At 40.2% G+C, this 15,499-nt stretch overlaps 1 protein-coding gene across 4 annotated transcripts in view; it reads right to left on the reverse strand.

Moving 5' to 3' along the window:
* SCMH1 (Scm polycomb group protein homolog 1) overlaps positions 1-15,499 on the reverse strand; it is a 188,452-nt gene that overhangs the window by 159,495 nt on the left and 13,458 nt on the right. The window contains exon 2 of one of the 4 annotated variants that reach the window (XM_043574579.1): positions 12,229-12,304. The exons of the other annotated variants lie outside the window; for them this stretch is intronic. The gene's annotated coding sequence lies outside the window, so the exon portion shown is untranslated. The remainder of the gene's footprint in view (positions 1-12,228; positions 12,305-15,499) is intronic. 4 annotated transcript variants of the gene reach the window in all.

Genomic DNA, 15,499 nt, shown 5'->3' on the forward strand with positions numbered 1-15,499 from the left:
GATCATGACTTGAGCCAAAATCAAGAGTCAAACACTTAATCAAATGAGCCACCCAGGCACCCCCAAAGTTCTTTATAACTTTCAATGCTAACTGACCGACACACTATCTTATTTGTATTACATTATTTGTGTACATCTTTTACAGTTCTTTTAATGCTGTAATTCCCTTGAAATTAGGATCCATATCTGATTCATTTCTACATTTTTTATAATAATACTTTGGTAGTTTAGTGAATGTTTACTTAAGGAAACAATGTGATCTTCACAAAAGATATGCAAGGTGACTAGGACACCTGTTCACATTATTCTTATTAAACACTTGAAGAAACAGAGGCAAACTCTGATCCTATGTTTTAGCTAAAAAGCTCCTTTTTTGAACTAGGGTTCCAGTCTTTTCCTACTGCACCAATGACTCAAAAAAGACATTAAACCTGATTCTCCAACTCGGAGTCTGGCAGGATGTCCAAAGGAAAAAGCTTTAGTTATGTTATTTTTTAAGTGCTGAGAAATGCTGAAAGATGGATCCTAATGTAAGTAAAAAAGGTTTGTAAACCTCTTGATTTCTTTATTAGGACCATGATAGAAACAAAACGAAAGTGCTTCTTGAAAATTCTAAACTTGGTTATAAGTTACCTAAAACTCAACAAAACCAGAAGTTGATATATAACAGCTAACATTTATACTCAGCTCTTTGGGGCAATTCTATGTATACGTGTTATTTCATATGACTTTCCATAATACACAGTGAGAGATTATTATTACTCCCACTTCACGGATGAGGAAATTTCAGAGTTAGAGAGTTAGCAGGTGACTGAACAGGGATTTGAAACAACCTAGGTCATGCTCTTTGCAGTATACTATGTTGTTGCTTGCTTGCACAAAACCAGTCAATAGCTTTCTAACTGGTCTCTCTCTACCTCCACTCTGTCATGTGCGTGGCAACTGGCGTAATCCCTTTAAAATAAGAATTCCATCAGGGCACCTAGGTGGCTCAGTCGGTTAAGCGTCCGACTTCGGCTCAGGTCATGATCTCGCAGTCCATGAGTTCAAGCCCCACATCAGGATCTGTGCTGACAGCTCAGAGCCTGAAGCCTGTTTCAGATTCTGTGTCTCCCTCTCTCTCTCTCTGCCCCTCCCCCACTCACACTCTATCTCTCTGTCTCTGAGAAATGAATAAACCTTAAAAAAAAGTTTTTTATAAGAATTTCATCATGTTGCTTCTCTGCTTGAAATCCTTCAATGGAGCCATGTAGCCTGTAGAATGAAAAGCACCAAAGTCCTTGGCATTGCATACATAGCCTTTCAAATCCTAAATTCTTTAAGATTTGGCCTCTGACTACTTCTCTAGCTTCATCTAACCATCTTCTCCTTCCCTTTACCTTCTTCCCTTAAGTTATTCTAAATGACCTGCGGTCCCTCAACTCATCTTCAAGTCCCTTTTCCCATTATACACACAACTTGTCAACTTAACAACCCATCCTTCAAAATTTAACTCAGCAATCAATGACTCTCTTCTTCCTCAGTCCTCTTAGCTCTTTTCCCTAGATGATCATTTTCCTTTCTCTTCTATGTTTATATCTGGCTCGTATTTGCAGCGTTTAAATGCTGTATTACAGTTATTTGTACAATTATGTGTACATACCTTTCCTGCCTATTTGATGGAGAATCCCTAAGGGATGTCTTAGTCACCTTTACATCCCTAGGTTCTAATACAGTGCCTGACAGTAGCAGGCATCAGATACATACATGTTTGTTGAGCTGAATCCAAATAAACTCACTTAGGAAGGACACAAATGTTAACACAGGATTTGGATTTTGCAAAATATAAATAAAGGGGAAAAAATAAGCCTTAAACTCTGTAACAGAATTGTGCATAACAATGGCAACTGCCCTGAAGGTCCCTGCTAGTACTCTGTGCCCCAGCTGGGCCTCCAGAAGGTTCATTACTTTCATATTATCACTGTGGCAATTTATTAATGAGCTCAACACAAGCAAGACAAATTGAAATGACAGTCCTGGCAGCTAACATCTCTTATTTATCACTAGAGCTAGTCTCTCACTAGCAGAGCCATGGATAAGCCTTCTTCAATGCAAAACAATATTTACAGAGTAACTTCTAAGAGACCTACAAACACTGTGGTTGGCACTAAGGGGAATCCAAAAAAGTGTAGGTCCTCATTAGGATGAGAAAAGAATGTGTTCTCGAAAAATAACTCAAAACTGAAAAACATAGATATCCATTAGAAGTGATGGTAAAGGACTCATGTAATTCATCATTTATGGGTCAATTACCTCTCTAAGGGCTAATTGAAGTACCACTGGGGTTGCTCGTGCTTCACCCTGACGGAGGCAGCGTGCATGAGAAAGAAACCAAAACCAGTATTAGGCATTCTGGCAGAAGGAAGGTTCTGAAAACTAAAGCCACCACCCCTCCAAAAGTTTGAAGGCTTTTTGGTACCACAGCATTCCTACCAGTGGTTTCAAGTTGCTCTCCTGAGATAAAACAAAGGCAAATCATAAGCTGTTAACATAGAAGAGTAAACTTTAAGTGCAACTAGACATAAATATGCTTTCAAAAAGATAAAGAGCCTGGGTGGCTCAGTCAGTTAAGCGTCTGCCTCTTGCTTTCAGCTCAGGTCATGATCTCAACTGTGCGTGAGTTCAGGCCCCGTGTGGGGCTCTGCCTGACGGGGCAGAGCCTGTTTGGGACTCTCTCTCTCTCTCCCTCTCTCTCTGCCGCTCCCCAACTCATGCTGTCTCTGTCTCTCTCCCTCTCTCAAAAATAAATAAACGTTAAAAACAATTGAAAGGGGCGCCTGGGTGGCGCAGTCGGTTAAGCGTCTGACTTCAGCCGGTCACGATCTCACGGTCCGAGAGTTCGAGCCCCGCGTCAGGCTCTGAGCTGATGGCTCAGAGCCTGGAGCCTATTTCCGATTCTGTCTCCCTCTCTCTCTGCCCCTCCCCCGTTCATGCTCTGTCTCTCTCTGTCCCAAAAATAAATAAACGTTGAAAAAAAAAAAATTGAAAAAAGAAAAGATCAACGGAAGTAGCAAGAAACCCCGCAGATACGGGCAGATACTACACACACACCATCTTTCACTGGTGAGTCTAGTCTTTCCACGGAACCCCGACTGGACATCTTCGGGCTACCATAACAAAGTACACCAACTGGATGTAATAAGCAAAAGAAATTTATTCTCTCACAGTTCTAGAGGCTAGATGTCTGAAATCAGGGTGTTGGGTGTTGGCAGAGTCAATGCTCTCTCTGAAGCCTGCAGGTAAAGATACCTCCTTGACTCTTTCAGCTTCTGGTAGCCTCAGAAAACTAACAGATTTGGGTCCTGACAGGAGGGGGGTCCTGCTCTAACAAATAGTTAGAAATGAGAAAGTGGCTTTGGAATTGGGTAATGGATAGAGGCTTAATAGAAAAAAAAAAACAACAACCTAGTTTGCCTTGGAGATGTTTAGTAGAAATATGAACATTAAAGATACTTCTGGTGAGGTGCTAGAAATGATGAACATGTGATTGGACATTGGAGGAAAAGCAATTCTTGTTACAAAGTGGCAGAAAACTTGTCTGAATTGCGTTTAGTCATTGGGTAAACTCTTGTAAGTGATAAACCTGGATATTTAGCTGAGAAAATGTGCGAAGTGTTGAAGTGTGGCCTAGTTTCTCCTTGGTGCTTATAGTAAAATATGAGCAAAGATAAATTGAGGAATGAACTGTTAAGCAAGAAGGAACCAGCACTTGATGATTTGGAAAATTCTCTGCCTAACCAGACTACATGCTCTGGAAATAGGGCCAAGGGTGTGGTGTGGCTGGACAATCCTTTGCCTGTGACTCATAGATACAATCAACCATCTAGCTATTCCATAGCTAGGAACAGAGATATGGTTATCCAGGAAAGATTTGGACTCTCTTATCAGATGGTGTGAATCCTCATGAACTGCATGAAAGCCTGACAAGGTTTTTTGAGAATTTATACCAGCAGAATATACCAGTCTGGATGGAAGGGAACAAAGACTGAACAAAATGAATGACACCAAGGGCAAAGCCACAGATGCAGAGGCCTGGGCCAATGGAACCCTCGAGGTGTGAAAGGGTGGGGCTGCCCTATTAGGCCAGAGGACAGAGCACCTGGTCACGGAGGATTATTGTCAGGCCTCGAAATCTAATGGAATCTGCCCTGATTGTGAATTAGACTAGTGACCCTTTTATTCCCTCTATTTGCTCCCCTTTGTAATGGAAGTATCTTTCCTACAGTTGTCCTACCTTGTATCTTGGAAGCAGGTAACTTGTTTTCTATGTTTCACAGGTACACAGATGGAGAATTTCGTATCAGGATGGACCATACCAGGGTCTCACATGTACCTGATTTAGAAAATGTGATTTGGGACTTTGAGTTGACTGTATTTATATGAGATTCTGGACTTAAGAGTTATTGCTGAAATGGGTTAAAACTTTGGAAGGATATTGGGATGGAGCGAATGCATCCTGCACAATGGAAGGTCATGAACTTTGAGGGGCCAGAGGGTGGACTGTTATGTGTTAAATTCACCGTTCATGTGATGGTTGGATTCACCAAAATTATGTACTCTTGGTACCTCTGAATATGACAATATTTGGAAATTGTAGATATAGTTAAGCTAAATGAGGTCACAGGGTAAGCCCTCATCCAATAGGACTGGTGTCCCTATAAGAAGAGGAAAACAACATGTGGAGACAGACACACGCAGGGAGAACACCACATGATGACAGGCAGAGATTGGGGTGATGGAGCTGCAAGTCAAGGAATGTCAAGGATCGACAGCCACCGCAAGCTAGGAAGAGACTGTATTCAGTCTCAGAGGGAGCATGGCCCAGCTGACACCTTGATTTTAGAGTTCTACCCTCCAGACTGTGAGACAATAAACTTCCATTGTTATAAATCACCCTTTTGTGGTATTTTGTTACAGCAGTCCTAAGAAACTGAAGATACTTAGTACTAACTTATATTCAAGACTTACTATATACAAGGTACTGTGTTAAGTGTCTTGTACCTCATGAGGAAAAGAAATAAAATAACTTTCTATACACTACTCTTAACCATTATACTAAACTTTCTCTCAGGTACCATATGCTGTATAATAATTTGATCTTTGTCCTAAGTTCTTGGCATAGAACTTCTAGTAAAAGGCGAAAGATTTATGCGATCTGAAGAGAAACCAGAATATTGGCATAGAACTTCTAAAACCCCTGGAATTTTCCAAGTGACAGGGATATCTTTGTTATTCATAAGCCCCTTGGATCACACATGAGTGTGTGCTAATGAGATGACTCAGGATGGGGGCTGGGTGCCAGAAAGATCAATCACCGGATTAGAGGACTGGGGCTGTGGGCCAGCCCACCTTCGGGGTCTATATAAAAAAGCCCCAATCAACACTGTGAACACTGATGCTCAGCAGAACTTGCTAACTGGTAAACACATCAATGTGCCAGGAGGATGCCCTGATTCCCTGGAGAGAGGGCATGGAAGCTCTGTTTGGGATTCTTCCAGACCTCACCCTACAGGTCTCTTCGTTTGGCTATACCTGATTTGTATCTTTTATAATAGGCCTATAATCATAAGTATGGCCCTTTCCTGAGTTCTGAGTTGCTCTAGTGAACTACTGAACCTGAGAGGGAGGTCACAGGAACCATCAGATTTGCAGCCTGTTGGTTAGAAGTGTTGGTGGCCTGAGGACCCTCACCTGAGGTTGGATCTGAAGTGGGGGCAGTCTTGTCGGGAACCGTGTTCCCTTAAGTCTACGCAATCTAACACTAACTCCGGGTGGTTAGCGTCAGAACTGAATTGGATTATACCACGTGGTGTCAGAACAGTTGGGTTAAAACAGAACACCATAACTGAATCCTATGGTGGCCTGGTATACCCGACAGTGACCAGTGACAGAAAACAGAAAATATGCTATATAAGAAAAAAGTCATTTGATCTTTTAGCTATTTGACTTTCATATATTATTCCTTCATACATTATATATCAATCAACACTCTTAAGCTTTTTCACATATGCAAAATCAGGCTTTTCATTATTTCACTTGAGAAATACTGATTTTGAGCTAATGTGTAAAGAAAGGCATGTCCACGAGGGAAGCGTTGGGGCATTTGCTAGGTATCTGGGATTGAGGCTCATTTGCTTTTGCAAGGCAACGACACAGTTCTCAGCTGGAGGACTCCTTGCCCGACTCAGTCACTCCTCACTGACCTCACAGAGTGGCAGGCACCACCGGGTCATGGACAGGCAGCAGTTGGGGGATGTGGCAAGGGGGTGTGTACATGTGTTTGGAGGGACTGCTTCCAACTCCTCAACTCATGAAATAACAATAGTTAATTTCCCCCCAAATGTTTTTATATGAACTAATTAAGCCTTATAAGTAATTAAAATACAACGTGACTTTAAATGAGCCAATTTAAAGTCAACATGTGCCATAACTGATTCAAGTAAGAATCTATTTTGGCGGTGGTAATTTTTTATGTGTGTCCTTTCAAACTAGACTCTAAGCTCTGTGAAAGCAGGAACTATATAGCTGTCTCCATCTCAAAGCCCAGCTTACTTGGATATGAAAAAAGGGGCAGGTTGAGGGCATACAATTTGTTAACAAATGTTCATGTGACTTCTAAATGCCAAGCTCGTATTAGAGGCTAGGAATACAAGAAGAAAAGATGGTCATTTTTGATAAGAGCTCATAATTTAAAGGAGTCCAAAATAAAAGTTCATGTCTTCTTACTGGAACTTTCTTTGCGCTATTTTTTTGGAAATCTGAACAAAGTAAACTGGTATGTAAGAAGAAAAGGAGGCCATAAAACATAGTCATTCCCTTTCTGATGCCATCTCAACATGGGCTGGAGTCAGGCCTACTTCATCAACTTTTGGTGTAGTAGGCATACCTGCAGCCTTGTCAAGACAAACATGGAGTAAATTCTGCATCTGATGCTTCCCAGACCTGTGGCCTTAGGTAAATTAATCTCCTTACCCTCACCTTCTTCAACTGTCACACGAGGATGGATAAGGTCATTTGTTGGCCAACACTGCAGATTAAATAAACAATGCGCCTGCCCTTCCTCACAGTACTAAATAAATGGTAATCATGAGAATTATCATCATCAATACCGTTATTTCAAAATTCAACAGGCCATGCAGCTACAAAAGGACATATATTGCTTGATTCCTCTTATATGAGGTTCCCAGAGTTTAAATTCATAGAGGCAGAAAGTAGAATGGTAGTTGCTGGGGACAGGCAAGGAAGAGATGTGGGGAGTTATTTTTTCTGGGTACAGAGTTTCAGTTGGGGAAGTCAAAAAAGTTCCGCAGATGGATGGTGGTGATAGTTGCCCAACAAATGAACGTACTTAATGCCACACAACTGTATATTAGGTACTTTTTTATGAATTATTTTAATTTGCACAATAAACCTAATGATACCAGTATTATCATTCTTCCCATTTCAGAGGGGACTAAGCTGAGGTACAAAGATTTTTAACTCCTCTGAAGTCAAGAAGCTGACGACAAATAGCTGATAAAAATTTTTCTGGGGTTCACCTGCACTTTCCTACTACATTTTCTACTTCATTTGGTTCTCATGAGCTTGGGAGGTACAAATGGCAAACACTAGTATCCATGCATTACAAATGAAGAAAATGAGACTCGGAGAGTTTAAATAACTGGTGATGGTTATACAGCTAGTAAGTGCTAGATCCAGGATTAGAATATCTAGATTATGTGGCTTCAAATCTTGTACTTTTTCCATAGGCCAAATAGTCTTTCTTACCAATAAGAGATCACTTAAAGGTCACTCATAAAACTGAAAGAACAAATTCAATGAAGAGAAAACAAAAAAAAGTGCTATTTAAAAAGTCAGATTCCAAACTTTTCAATTAAACCAGTTTCAAGGCTAATTCAATTTTAACCTCCTTCTCTGTATACCTCCCACCCTCTGCCTCAGAGCTTCAAAGCGCGTCCACATAAGGTATCTGGCCAGGAGGCTCATTATTTGTATTTTCTAAGACACATATCAACCCTTATTCTATACATCATATTCGACATCCAGGAATTGGTTCGCTAGTGAGGCAAAAATCATCCAGCTTGTCCAAGACCAAATTAAAAGCTTCTCTGTCTGACATATGTGCCAAATATTGATGACTTTCCCAATTTATCCAATCAATACTTATTGAATACTCTATGTGTCAGTCCCTGGGCTAGAGGTATAAGGGTGAACAGGACGTAAACCATGTTAATTTAGATGTGGAGACAGATAAGCAAACACATTACAACAGAATGTAATATGTAGCTATTATAGGTACGTGAAAAGTGGAGACCAATTTTGCTTAAAGGAGTTGAGGGGCACCTGGGTGGCTTCAGTCAGTTAAGCGTCTGACTTTGGCTCAGGTTGTGATCTCGTGGTTCATGGGTTTGAGACCCGCCCATGTCCGGGCTCTGTGCTGACAGCTCGGAGCCTGGAGCCTGCTTCGGATTCTGTGTCTCCCTCTCTCTCTGCCCCTCCCCTGCTCATGCTGTGTGTGTCTCTCAAAAATAAATAAAAACATAAAAAAAAAATACAGCTCCTTCAACACATGTACTTTAAAATTGTTTTTTTTTTCAACGTTTATTTATTTTTGGGACAGAGAGAGACAGAGCATGAACGGGGGAGGGGCAGAGAGAGAGGGAGACACAGAATCGGAAACAGGCTCCAGGCTCTGAGCCGTCAGCCCAGAGCCCGACGCGGGGCTCGAACTCACGGACCGCGAGATCGTGACCTGGCTGAAGTCGGACGCTTAACCGACTGCGCCACCCAGGCGCCCCATATGTACTTTAATAAGAAGCACTGCCCTAGAGGTTCCAAAATGATAAGATTTGTAATTTAGAAAGTTAGAACAATAATTCTAGTGACTGTTTAGAGGAGGAAGACCAATTGGCAAGTATAAAGCATAAATAATATTACAAAATAGAACATTTCAGATGACCTAAGAATTACCTGCGTAAATGTTAAACATCTGGCAAATAAATAAGGACATTTAAATTCACAGAAAAGGAAGATCTCTACAAGCTAAAGTAGTCAAGAAGTCTCAGACATGGTAGGAGATTTTCAGAGAAAGACCTTAAGCCATCAATTTCCAGACCTAAATTCATTAAGTCAACAGATTTTAGTATTATTTATTACACATGAAGTGTTATTTGCTGAAACACCTACTCCATATTAGGTACTGGGAATGCAATACTGAACATAAGGTGTGACCCCTGCCATCATGACAAATACTAGTCCACCAAAAAAAATACAGATAGAGGTGTCATTTGGAACTAAAACAAGTACTACAAAAGAAAGTCACATGGTCCCATGGAGACTAAGCAGATTCTGGGAAATGAAAGTAGTATACCCTAAAGAAGTGATGTCTTAGTTGAAATCTGAAGAACACATGGAAATTAACTGGAAAAGAAGGGGAAAGAGCATTCCAGGCAGAGGGAACAGGCATGAGAAAAACATGCGAGGTGAGACGGGGCATCGACAGTCCACAGAATAGAAACAAAGAAAGTAGAACTAATATACAGAAAGCAAAGCAAGGTGAAAAGAGGTCACAAAGGTAGATGGGCTAAATCATTACAAGTTCTATAAACGACAACACAGAGGAATCTTGAAGACATCATGCTAAATGAAATAAGTCAGTCATAAAGGACAAATACTGTATGATTCCGCTCATATGAGGTACCTGGAACAGGCAAAATACGTACTCTGTCATAGGGACAGAAAGTAGGATGGTGGTTGGAGGGGATGGAGGGAGAGAGAAATGGGCAGTTACTGTTTAGTGAGTACAGGGTTTCAGTTTTGCAAGATCAAAAAAGTTCTGGATATGGATGGTGCTGAAGGTTGCACAACGTGAATATACATAATGCCAATGAACTGTACAATTAAAAATGGTAAAAATGATAAATTGTTACATATAATTTTAAAAAGTTATTTTTTAAAAGTTCTATAAGCTACATTAAGATCAATGGGAAGCATGTGAAGAATTTAAATATTGTTGGGGCACCTGGGTGGCTCAGTCAGTTGAGTGGCTGACTTCGACTCAGGTCATGATCTCACGGTTCGTGGGTTTGAGCCCCACATTGGGCTCTGTGCTATCAGAGCAGAGCCTGCTTTGGATCCTCTGACACTGTCTCTTTCTGACCCTCCCCTGCTTGCTCGCACACTCTCTCTCAAATGAATAAACATTAAAAAAAATAATTTAAATACGGTATAATTATCAGACTTCAAGTTTTTATTTTTATGATTTCAAGTCTTTAAAACATTAACCCTGGAAACAACATGGAAAATGTTTAACGGGATTGTTTAATGTTTAAAGGATTAACGGGAGCCAGAACAGTTTAGGCACAGTAGTTAGGTTACAATTGTAGTAATTCAGGGGAAAGAGGGCAGAAGCTTGGACCAAGATGGTGGCAATGAAGAGTCACTCATTCATTCAACAAATATTTAATGAATGCCATTATATGCCATGCACTGTGATAGATGTTAAATATAGGACTGGCAAGATCCCACACCCGTGGAACTTATAAACAAACAAATAATTACCTTTTGTGATTAAGTGCTAAAACAGAAATAAACAGTGACTGTGGAAGGGAAGTCAGGGAGGCTATCTCTGGGGATGTGGTTTCATGCTGAGAAAGAACTAACCAAGCATCAGGGGAAGACTTCCCAGACAGAGAAAACAGCATGTGCAAAAAGTCTCAGAGATAGGAAAGAGCTTCATATATTTAAGGAACAAAAAAGGTGCCAGTGTGACTGGAATTTAGCTAGGGGATGGTAGCACCAGGTGAGTCTGGCTAAGAAAGTAGCCTCTGTATCATGTAGATTGCAGGGAAAATATTGTTTGTATTTTCAGCTCAATGGGAAGCCACCGAAAGATCTTAGGGGAAGAGATGGCATGATCTGTGGTGACTATGTTGATGGAGGTGGGGGGACATGTAAAAGTAGAAGCATGAAAACTACTTACGGGGTTAATATGATGGTCCAAAAGAATTATGGTGCCCTACACTAGAACAAAAGATACAGCTGGAAAGACTCATAAGATATTTAGCATACAGACCTAATGGGTATTAGCAATGAACTGTAAATGGAGAAAAAGTCATTTCAGAAATGAGTGCCAGTGTTTAGGCCAAGGCAAACAGATGAGTTTGGAGGATATTCACTGAAATAGGCAACAATGGGCAAGCATCACAATCATCTAGAGAGCTTTTTAAAAATACGAATTCCTATGTTCCATTTCCTTGGAAATCCTAATTCAATCTTTTTTTTGTTTTTTTTTTTTTGTTTTTTTTTTTTTGAGGTGGGGTAGTGTACATGGGGATTTTTAACTTAAAAACCTTTCCAGGTAGTCAGCAAGGTTTGGGAATCACCGCTGTAGACACAGTTAACCAGAGTTGGTTTCTATTGCTTGCAATCCCATGTACCCTTACGATACGGAAACCAGTATGTGGTAGAGGGGTCCCTAAAATGTAGAACTGACTGGATTATGGTTAGGAACAGAACAGTACAGACCTCTATTTCATGCCAAGAGGTTGGCCATCCCTATGTGGTATGAGAAAGGTGATCACACTGTGGTCTGTTTTGTATCAGGACTCACTACTACTGAGGTACATTGCAAAGAGATGTAGTAGGGAAAACGCAGGATGTGATGTGTATTGGCCACATAGGTAGCCTTTAATCAGTTCCTACAAAAAAGAAATTGCTGGGGCACCCGGGTGACTCAGTTAAACATTTGACTTCGGCTCAGGTCATGATCTCACGGTTTGTGGGTTTGAGCCCTGCATCGGGCTCTGTGTTGACAGCTCAGAGCCTGGAGCCTGCTTCAGATTCTGTCTTCCTTTCTCTCTGCCCCTCCCCGACTCATGTTCTGTCTCTCTCTCTCTCTCAAAAATAAACAAACATTAAAAAAAATTGCTTAATATGAAACAGGGGAGATACTCAAAATCCTGAATAGCCTGTAAGGCCATACCAGTGCATAATGGAGAACATGAATCCTGAGTTAAGCTGGTCAATCTGAAAACACTGGGTATAAAACAGGGCTTTTCTAAAAAAGTTTCACTCTGCCCAGGGCCAGCACAGGAGCCTTGCTGAGTTGGAAAATTACACAGGGCTAAACATGGTACAAGTAAAGGCAGAAAGGCAGGACCTACAACTATGGATGAGACTGAGACATACCAGAGTCTTGATTCCCCTATGGTCCTTTCAAGCACCTCTGTTATGCATTCCTTGCCTGATAAAGTTGGGAAACAATCTAGAAGCAAGAAGAAGTTTATTAATAACTCCCTTCACCAGGTTTTATTTCAAATTAAATGAGCCAATAAATTCCTTTTTTGCTTCAATCCATTTATATTGAGTTTCTGTTCTTTATAACCAAGAAGTATAAATGTAGTACCAACATTTTAAAAAATTAGAGCACTGATTTTTTTTTCCCAAAAGGATCACCAGAGGCACTACCCCAAATCTACTGAAACAGAATCTCTAAGTCAAGGTATCTGTATTCTTTTTTTATTATTTTTTTAAATGTTTATTTTTGAGAGAGAGAGAGAGAGAGCATGAGCAGGGGAGGGGCAGAGAGAGAGGGAGACACAGAATCCGAAGCAGGCTCCAGGCTCTAAGCTTTCAGCACAGAGCCCAACGCAGGGCTCGAACTCACAAACTTAAAGATCATGACCTGAGCCGAAGTCAGATGCCCAACCGACAGAGCCACCAAGGCGCCCCAAGGTATCTGTATTCTTAATGTGTGTTCCAGATGAACTAGCAAATTGGGGAAACAAAAGTCTGGCTGTCTCCTTCCATACTGATGAAATGGTAATTGTTATTTCCCAGTAATACAGAGAAAGAACATTATAATGACATTTACGAGCCCACCACCGTACCAGAATCTACCATAGTATGCATACAAAGGGGCATGAAAAGTGTGAGAAGCGGCCTTGCCTACCAGGTCTTGTGACCTTCAATTCCTAAAAAAGGCAAGACCTACAAATACACCAGGGATTGCTAAACCTGTCTGATAAATAGAATAAAGTATCTTTTTGGTAGCTTAGGGGTAAAAGACGTGGGATTTAAACCCCTACCCATCAAACAACAAATCTATTTCCAAAATATGGTCAGTGTAAAATACATTTCCCTCTTAATATAACACAAAGGAGCACAAAAAAGAAAAAAAAATATGTGCAATGAAAATAGTCCATTAATTCAAATTTGGATTTAATCAACATGTATTTGAGCACTTACTATGTAAACATTTACTATATTAGGCACCTAAATACAGGTTTTCATTGATAACTAATAATCAGAAACACCAGCAAATTAGTAAATTGTCTGAACTGACATTTCTCTTTTCAGCCTAATGGTTTATTTAAATACCATCATTAAGGATTTTAACATATCAAAAGAAAATTGTTAGTGTTGAAAATAAGGAAGTTAACAAAAACATTTTACCAAATTCAAACAGCAGTTCTTAAAAAGACAACTTTGACACTTAAGTGTCCAGGTTAGCATAAAAAACAAAATCTATTCACTGTTAAGGCAGCTAATAGAATTCAGGCCAAACAACCAATCCTTGTTTATTCACTAAATTGCATTAAGTAATTAAGTTGGAGTTGTGGAAATCTGAGGGATCATAGTTGGATCATTTGGAGAGTAAATTCTGGAGCAAGAAAGAAGCAAGAGAATTTCTGGCTCTACTGGTATTTGTTTAGTAATATTTTCTAAGCTTTCTATAGAAAGAGGATATCTAGGGTCAATAATAACTATTTACAGAATACTTCCTTGAAGATCAATTTCTATAAATGGTTTCCTTTATTTCTATTTTTTTTTAAAGTGTATTTATTTTGAGACAGAGACAGAGAAAGCAAGCAGGGGAGGGGCAAAGAAAGGGAGAGAGAGAATTCCAAGCAGGCTCTGCACTGTCAGCATGAGCCCAATGCGGGGCTCAAACTCACAAACTGTGAGCTCATGACCTGAGCTGAAACCGAGTCAGATGCTTGACCGACTGAGCCACCCAGGCACCCCTAAATGGTTTCCTTTAAATGCAGGCACAACTACAACTGATGATGAAAATATACTTAGTAGAAGACCTATAAACTCTGTGATTAAGAGACTTCTCGCAAAGTTTATTCTTGAGAAACGAAATCCAAGACTTCTAGTGTATGTGCTGCTGAAGCGAGCACTTAAATCCCGGATTTCTAAATTAATATCACTCCAAGAGTCATATCAACCTTTCAAAGCATTTGTAGAAAAAATAACTACGCAACTCATATATAATGGCAACAGGCATTAGTACTATTTTAGTGTCGCACAAACAGCTCAAATAAAATACCATTCCTATACGAACAGAATCACTTTTGTTCAGAAGCAAATATGGGAACTCAGCTACAAAAATCCTACCAAATAATGGTATGGTGCTTTCAATTAACAGGCAATATCATGTGGGAAGAACCGTTCACATTTGTCTGAGTCCTCTCTGTCGAGAGTAGAATTTGGTGTATTTTTGTCGACAGGTGGAAGGCACTGAGGTGAAAAGAGTTTACATGGATAGTGGGTATCTCTGACCAGCAAGGTGGGGAGAAGACTGGAAATACTGCCGGGAAGAGCACACAGAGGGCTTACACTGCACAGCAGACCTCCCTTAGTCGTGGTTTCAGTTAAAAAGAAGAAAATGAAAAGGAGGGGTGAATGGGTGGCTCAGGCAATTAAGTGTCTGACTGTTGATTTCAGCTCAGGTCATAATCTCACAGTTTGTGAGTTCAAGCCCCATGTCCAGCTCTGCGCTGGCAATGCAGATGGAGTCTGCTTGTGATTCTCTCTCCCTCTCTCTCTGCCCCTCCCCTTCTCTCTCTCAAAATCAATAAATAAACTTAGAGAAAAAAGAGAGTCAATGCTTTTGTCTTGCCTCCTGTACAGTGTCTGTAACACTGCTTGGGGGAATGTACAGGCGAAACGCAAAGGGCACTATGGTTGAAGTCAGGCTGGTCTGAGTTTGAAATTGAGTTCTATCACTTATACATTATACGATTTTGGCCAGGTATCTTTAAGTCTCCGTTTGTTTATGTATAAAGTGTAGTTAATGATACCTGTATGCAGGTAGGTGCAAATAATATATATCTGCATGTTGCAATGTATCTGAAAAATACTCAAGTTATTCCCTTTCTTAGTATGGTATGTTACACAAAGTAAGTATGCTTTAAATACATTCTGGAAAAAAGCAAGATATGTATAAATAAACATAGGAGATGCTATGCTGTTACTTTTATATTGGATAAATAAATTCTGAAACAATTTCACATGCCTTTGTTTTTTTAGGTAGTTAATATGTGCCTGACATAAAGAAGCCACTCAAATGGTGATTCTTCCACTAGGTTTTTTGGACCAAAAGTCAAGAGAATGAAATTCCAGTTTTATGAGCTGGATAAACCACATCCCTTCCTTAAGCCTCAATTTCTTC

Source organism: Prionailurus bengalensis, chromosome C1 (genome assembly GCF_016509475.1).
Source record: "Prionailurus bengalensis isolate Pbe53 chromosome C1, Fcat_Pben_1.1_paternal_pri, whole genome shotgun sequence".
Lineage (NCBI taxonomy): Eukaryota > Metazoa > Chordata > Mammalia > Carnivora > Felidae > Prionailurus > Prionailurus bengalensis.